Source organism: Coffea arabica, chromosome 8c, assembly GCF_036785885.1.
Source record: "Coffea arabica cultivar ET-39 chromosome 8c, Coffea Arabica ET-39 HiFi, whole genome shotgun sequence".
NCBI lineage: Eukaryota > Viridiplantae > Streptophyta > Magnoliopsida > Gentianales > Rubiaceae > Coffea > Coffea arabica.
In genome coordinates this window covers 7816201-7824768 of record NC_092325.1, presented here as the reverse complement: position 1 = coordinate 7824768, position 8568 = coordinate 7816201, and positions in this window count along the sequence as shown.

Sequence of the window (8568 nt, the reverse complement as noted above, 5' to 3'; positions counted from 1 at the left end):
ATAAATAACTTCAGCAATGGTTTAACTAATTGATCATCGATGCAGAGATAATTCCAACTATTAACTAATAAATAAGTTATAACTGCCAAACAAACGATGACAGTCAACTCCTCCTTACTATTTCAATGACTGAGGTACGCCCGTCAATTACTATTCTAATTGGAAAATAACCTTAGATACGCTCGTAAGATTTAATTCTCCAATTGCCATACGTATTAGAGGAGCCCTATTCTAACCAAATAACATACTACCATGGTTATTTTAGATTAGCCTGCGTATTTTCCTGACACAAATCTAATCATGTCAGTTATCACTATTTTAGAACAATTAAATAATTACGGATTTAACGCTCTAATTGACATCAGGTTGCTAAATTAATTCAATGACCGAACCCAGGATATTTAATTAACAAAACAACCATAAACATTACAAACAGAGAATATGCAAATACCAGTAAATAAAAGGAATAAATAAAATTAATTCGATCTCACAATTTTTAAATGAACCAAAACCTCCGTTGTTCCTTGACTAGAAAAAGAGATTTAGTTCATCTCTATGGAGGAAATCCCATGCGAAATTGCAAAGATCGTTGCCGCGTACATTGTCCCAAAATTTAGATGAAAATGGCAATGGAATTAAGAACAATGCCAAAGACAACTCCAAGCCAAAAAATGGCTAATTGTTTTCTACTAAGTGTCTACCTACGAGGGAATGGAAAAAGCTACATAAAAGATGCCAAAGTCCAATTCCATCTAGGATCAAAATTGAAGGCTGCCAAGAGAAATAATAGGAAAGAGTCCTACTGCTTCTCGATTTCCTCCTGCCAACGTACGAGGGAGGGCAGTGGTAGCGGATGATTGGGCGAAGGGACGGCGATGGTGTGATGGTGAAGGAGTGGGAGAGCGGCAGCGGCTGTGGGTTCGCATAGGCAGCGGCAGCATGCGATGGAGAAGTTGCGGCCGAAAGAAAAGAAGGAAAAGGAGGCGGCGGCTTGAAAGGGAGAGGAGAAACAGAGAAAAAGAAGAAAAGAAAAGAGAAAGAAAAGAAGAAAAAGGAAAAAAAAATAGTTTATGGGGTTTTTAAAAAAAAAAATTTCTTTTATTTTTGGATCGTCAAACACGGCGTGGGCACGCCAAGATTAGAAAAAATATACTGATCTTGGGCATGCCCTCCTCGCGTGGGCACACCATGATTCCACTTCCTACCAACGTCGCGAGATAATGAGATTTTACCAACAAGACGTGGGCATGCCAAGATTGGTAAACGTCTACTGACCATGAGGCTGGGGTTTACACGATTAACACATGCCCTCCTCGCGCGGGCACGCCAAGATTACCTGTCCTGGTCACAGTGGAGAAAAATATCAAGATCAATCAGTACCCAAGTGAGAAACGACAAATTTAAAGCATTGAACAACGAAAAATAAACAAAATCAATATTTGAATTGCTTCCCAAAAAGTTCCTTTTTTAACGATTTTGGCCAGACATTGTCATGTTTATTTAGGGAGGATAAAATCTTGTGGCTCGTTTCAATGTTTCATCCTCTATATAGTTCTGATAGCCCTCGTAAATAGAGTCATCCTTCAACACACGAGTTACGGTCTTTCACGGACTCGTAGATGGCGCCAAACAAGTCAACAATAGTCTGAATTCTCCTCTCACTCCTCCATCACGCGCATTTATTGGTCCAAAATATCTTGCCATCACTACTCTTAATTTATTCCTGTCATGAAATTCAAAATTTTTTGGTATAATAAAGTTAATCTCACTAACAGAAATTGAAGAATAAGAGTCAGGAGAATATTGATTAAGGAATAGAGGAGATGTCACCGTATTTAAAGATTGTTCACTGGATTCATTCACTTGAATGAGTTTATATTGGGGTCTCATTTCTTGCACTTCAACTTCCCTTTCAACTGCATCTTTAGATCCGTTTTCTTGATTTGTCCGGATAATTGCACTCTCATATTCTTTAAGGTCGATGTTGGTCTGTGAGGGCAATTCTTCACACATGTGAGAAGCTAATTGCGTCATCTTGTATGTCAATAGATGCACTTGATCCGTCATTCCGGATGTCAATAGATGCACTTGATCCGCCAGGTTACGAATGCTCGTTGGTGTCTCCTGATGAAATCGATATGTATTAATAGTTAGTAATTCAATCATTTCTTCAAGAGACATACCTGACATGGATGATGGTTGTTGAGACTCTTGCTGTTGAAAATCCATTGGCCCGGTCACACAATTAAAATTGGATTTATCCCACCATTCTTGATCATACCTATTTGAGCAAGGGTCATACCATATTTGAAATCGAGATGAAAAATCTCCAAAAGTATCAATTGGAGTACTTATGTTATCTTAAAATGCGAGGCATATGTCGGTTGAATAACTTGAGACAAAATAAGTTCCACAATTTACAACAACTAATTGATCATTAAGAAAAACACGAGTCTCATAACCCCTTTCAGGAATAAAGTCTAGTCTATCATCAAAATATGGAATGTTAGCAGTCATAAACTACAAAAAAAAATAAAAAAAAATTAATTAAAAAATAAAAAAAAAGATGAACTAAAAAAGAAACAAATTAATCTGGCACCAGTCCCCGGTAACGGCGCCAAAAATTGACAGGTTGTCGAAATCCGTGCAATAATAAATACCTACTCAACCGAAATATAATTTCTGTAGATAGTGATAAGTAAGATCGAATTCACAAGAACTGGGAATATTTGTTTCTTTCGAAGTTCAAACTAACAATGGGGGGTGTTTTATAGCAATGACAATAATTAAACGATTTCAATAAGAATAAATAACCAACTAAAAATTAAATGTCAAATTATTAAAAATGAAATTAACAATAGCTAAGCTTTAGTCAAGAAATAATTTCAGCAATGGTTCAACTAATTGATCATCGATGCAGAGATAATTTCAACTATTAACTAATAAATAAGTTATAACTGCCAAACAAGTGATGACAGTCAACTCCTCCTGACTGTTTCGATGACTGAGTTATACCCGCCAATCACTACTCTAATCGGGAAATAACCTTAGGTACGCCCGTAAGATTTAATTTTTCAATTGCCTTATGTATTAAAGGAACCCTATTCTAATCAAATAATACACTATTAGGGTTATTTTAATTAGTCTGCGTATTCTCTTGACACAAATCTAATCATGCCAGTTGTGACTATTTTAGAGCAATTAAATAATACGGATTTAACGCTCTAATTGATATCAAGTTGCTAAATTAATTCAACATCCGGACTCAAGATATTTAATTAACAAAACAATCATAAACATTACAAATAGAGAATATGCAAATACCAGTAAATAAGAGGAATAAATAAAATTAATTCGATCTTACAATTTTTAGATGAACCAAAGCTTCCATTGTTCCTTGACTAAAAAAAGAAATTTAGTTCATCTCTATGGAGGAAATCCCATGCGAAATTGCAGAGATCGTTGCCGCGTACATTGTCCCAAAATTTAGATGAAAAAGACGATGGAATTAAGAACAATGCCAAAGACAACTCCAAGCCAAAGAATGGCTAATTGTTTTCTACTAAGTGTCTACCTACGACGGAATAGAAAAAGCTACATAAAAGATGCCAAATTCCAATTCCAGCTAGGGTCAAAATTGACGGCTGCCAAGAGAAATAATAGGAAAGAGTATTGCTACTTCTCGATTTCCTCCTGCCAACGCACCACAGCTCCATCAAAGGAGGAAACTTTGTCTTCCAATTGGAATTGAGCTTGTAACTCTATGCAGATTTCCACATCTCATCCCTCATTTATCAGAATTTTGTACTCTACCCCTCCAATTATGTCCAAATGCCAATTATAAGTAGAATCTGACAATTAACAAAATATTTGGCACAAATAATGAGGGAAATCAACCTGAAAATTACTAACAATTAACACCCTATCATCATTTCCAATTTGAAAAATCTTATTATCGAATTTGACCAATTCGAAATTGGCTATTCCAATTTCCATTCCGAATTATCGAATTTGAAATTTCGAATTCAATTCAAATTCGGTCAGTAAATCAGAATTTTTCAATTTTGCACACTCCTACCTGATGAGCTCCAACTTCAAATTTGGTTCGAAAAGTGAAGAAAAACAAAAATGCTTATTGTAATGATATTCACATTAGTTTATGCAACATAACTGAGTATATCATTTCGTGTAGAAAGAGATTTTTAATTGGACAGATACTTCTACAAAGGACTTTTGTTTAGATGCTATGAAGGAAATTAAACCAAGTTTATTTCATTTATTTGTTTAGTTTGTTTGATTAAAGTAGTTACTATAAGTAATTACATGGTCAAGTATTAGTTGGGTCCGAAGTTTGTCTCTTTTTCCATAGTAGATTAGGAAATTTCAAATGAGTTTCAAGTAAGTTTGGGCTTGTAATTATGTTTGTTTAGGACACTTTGCAGTCTATAAATACTATTAATCTAGTACATTGTTACTTAAAAAAAGAGTCAAAAAAGTTGAGTTGTGAGATCGAGGGAAAGTCTCTAAAACTGTTATTGCCGAGTTATTGTAAGCTAAAGACGCAACTTGATATTGTTATTGTTGAATTTTGAGATAATAACATTATTGAGTATTATTTTGTGTTTATTCTTCTTCTCTTCCGATATATTTTTGTATGTGTTTAAAATAGCTTCAGTTGTGGGTAATTTTTCATGCCAAGTGTATGAGAGTTCTGACTTTAATCATAGGGATTGTTCGCCAAATTAGAACACAAGGTTAGAAGATTTGTTGTTGACAATTAGGACATAAAATTGGTCCTAGTTGTGGTAGAGATTTAAAAGAAATTCTACCGTGTCTATTTATTTGGTAATTGCAATGGATAAGAATAATCAAACAAAGTTAAGTTCATTATTGAGCTTGAAATGATTATAGCTCTGGAGTCCAAGAAGTTAACAAGATGAGAGATGATAGATGAATATTCTTGTAAGTTGGTTTTTTATCCTATTTATCCATTATGATGGTGAAAATATTGGGGCGATGACAACTTATATTAAATATTGGTATGGTCACATGCATTAGAAACAACCAATGGAAGGATATCTTTGGTAATGTGATTTAGGACATATTGCTTATGCATATTGGGCGAATCGGATGACAAAAGCAGAAAGGAAAAAGAAGACAAGATTGTTTTTTTGAATTATGAAAAAGTCAATGTTTCATATGCTTTTTAATAAACATATTCGTATTCTCATGTGACTCACATTTTTTGGCAAGATATTTGTGCCTTTACGATAGAAATAGATCGTCATTATGGTTATGTTCCAAAATTTAGAAAAGCGTGAGAAGTAGACTTTGATAAAGATAGGTATATAAATGATAGAGAAATTTATGAAGATTTTGAATCAACCGATGATTTTGGATTGCATACATTGTTTGGTGCAATTTGTGATGATGATTTTGTTGATGAGGAAGAAATTTGTGAAGAAGGAGAAGAAATGAATTTTTTGATAAGGTAGAGAAAGAAGAAATTGCAAAAATTGTGGGTGCACGTGGAGATAAAAAATTTGTGACTCAAAAGAAAATTTCACATGTGGTTGAGAAAGGAAGTGAAGTTATGGGTAAAATTAATGGTGTGACTCAAAATTGTAATGAAGTAGAAATTTTTTATTTTATGGGTATTGAATAATATTTTTGAAAAGAAAAACCAAGTGATAGAGGTAGTTGAGATCAATTGAAGGGTAGACAAATTAATTGAAGATTGTGGTATTGGTAAGATCAATGTAGCTGTCAATGTAAAACAAGATTGTGATAATGTTGGAAAATTTAGCAGTGGTAGAAATTTGATTTTGTGATTTTGGAAGATTTTATTCATAATATGAATGAATTAAATTTTGAAGTGTTCAATCAAAAATGGGTAAATATGTTTCAATTTTTTGACAAAGGAGATCATGCTAAGAAATTATTTGAGAAATATAGGTTCTATCACTATCACATATGAAAATGAAATCAATTGTACGTTGGTTTCCACATTATTCAGTCAACGATTGAATTATTTATGAAAAATTAGCTTCTAGATGGCATTGAAAATGACCACAATGGTGAACTTGATTTAAGGGAAGCGATAAAGGAAATTCAATCAAGCTTATTTCATTTATTTGTATAGTTTATTTAATTAAAGTAGTTACTATAAGTAATTGCATGTCGAGTATTAGTCAGTTTCTTATAAGTATTAGTTGGGTCCGAAGTTTGTTTCTTTTCCATAGTAGATTAGGAAATTTTAAATCAGTTCCAATTAAGTTTCAATTTGTAATAATGTTTGTTTAGAAAACTTTGCAATTTATAAAGACCATTAATCTAGTATGTTGTTACTTGATGAGAGAGTTGAGAAAAATAAAATCCTAAAGAGAAAGTTGAGTTGTGAGATTGAGGGAAAGCCTCTATAATTATTATTGGTGAGTTGGCATAAGCAAAAGGTTATGACTTGATATTGTCATTGTTGAATTTTGGAATAATAAAATCATTGAGTACTGTTGTGCATTTATTTTTCTCTTCTTCCTATATACTTTTATATGTGTTTAAAATAGCTTCCACTGCTTGTGTGGTTTTTGTGCCAACATGCAAAGTTCGAGAATATACATTTCAAATTCTTCAATCAGAGAAAAACTTGAAGAGGTTATAAAAAATGCTAAGAACAAGGGGCGAGAGGGACCTAAAATGTTTAAAGTGACTAGAAAAGTGAGGAACTATAGAATTGCCATATTAAAATGGAAGAATACTATTAATGGGAATGCTAGAAAGAAAATTAACGATCTTAAAGACATGTTAGAGTGGTTGTCTAAATTTAACTTTTGGTGAAAACTATCATCTATTAAACCCAAAATCTATATATATGGCGATTATTAAGAAATAAATTAACAAAAAAAATTGCAGAAGCATACCTTAATCCATGTTGACAAACTTGGTACTTGAATCCCTAGAGATTTTGGGGTGGCTTTCCAGGTCAACACGTATTCGTCAGTTCTTAAGAGAGTCCTTTAGTTTCTCTCTGGTATCTTTCCTGACGATAAGATATCAGAAAAGAGCTATTTTGTCGTTAGCACTAGAAAATACAACAATAAGAATAATACGTGTGACTTGGGGACCATAACCCTATTTATAGATAACATTCCTGTTATTTTTTGGATTCCTATTTCAACTCATCATAGAAATAGAAAATATCATCAAGTCTCTACACATTAAAAACCCACATCTGATTAGATTCATTAAGTCCAAACTATATTTGATCACTTTAATTGGATTTAATCTTATTTGACAGTTTGCATCACATAATTATTCACATGTAAGTCTAATATTGGATTAAGGATTCAACAATCTCCCACTTGGAGTACATGGGTAATCTTATAATTATATTTTGCAATAAATCATATGAGCTCAATTTTACTGTTATTACTAAAATGTATCTTTAGTCAATTCGATCCATCAATCACACCAACATAGGATCAAAGTGACCTTTGTTACAATTTCGTAACTCGACCCATCAATGGTCACATATATTGATACAGTTGAATGACATGAATCATGATGTGGATGTGTAGTATGAAAATTTCATGTAATATGATCGTAACATGCTTATTTTCAACTAGTCCACTTTAAATTTTCACGAGATGAAACCATACCAAAATTAGAGTGTAAATAAATCCAAACTTTATTTATGCATAAGATATCCTTAAAATAATTAATAACCGAAAAGTATTATAAGAGCATTTAAAATAATAAACTCTTACAAAACTTTACATCATTTAATAACATGACACCCAAACGAGTCATATACTCATAAAATATTTTGGGTGGCAATCCCTTAGTAAGCGGATCCGCAACCATGGAGTTTGTCCCAATATGCTCTATCGATAACTGTCCGTTCTGTGCTCTTTCTTTAACAACCAGGAACTTGATATCTATATGTTTAGATATCGTCGAGGTCCCGTTATTATTGAAATATAAGTTGCTGACTTATTGTCATAAAATAATTTGAGTGGTCTTTCAATATTATTCACTACACGTAATCCTGTGACAAAGTTTCGCAACCAAATTCCATAGTTGGATGCCTCATAACAAACGATAAATTCTGCAGTCATAGTAAAAGATGCTATAAGGGACTGTTTAGTACTTTTCCAAGATATGGCATCTCCGGCCAACAAGTAGATATAGTCTAACGTTGACTTCATAGTATCTTGGTATCTAACATAATCGCAATAAGTATATCCAATGATCTCTAACTTATCTGACCTCCGATACGTGAGCATATTTGGTTGATCTTTTGTTTTTGTAAATACCGCAAGACCCGTTTGGTTGATTTTCAATGATCTAATCTAGAATTACTTAAATATCTACCCAACATCACAATAATGTTCGCAATATCCGGATGCGTACAAATTAGAGCATACATCAAATTCCCTACTATTGATGCATAAGGAAAATTTTGCATCTCTTTTTTCTCCAAAACATTTTTAGGACACTACTCAAAACTAAATTTGTCTCCTTTAGCCACAGAGATGTCACCTGATTTATAATTTTACATAACATACCTTT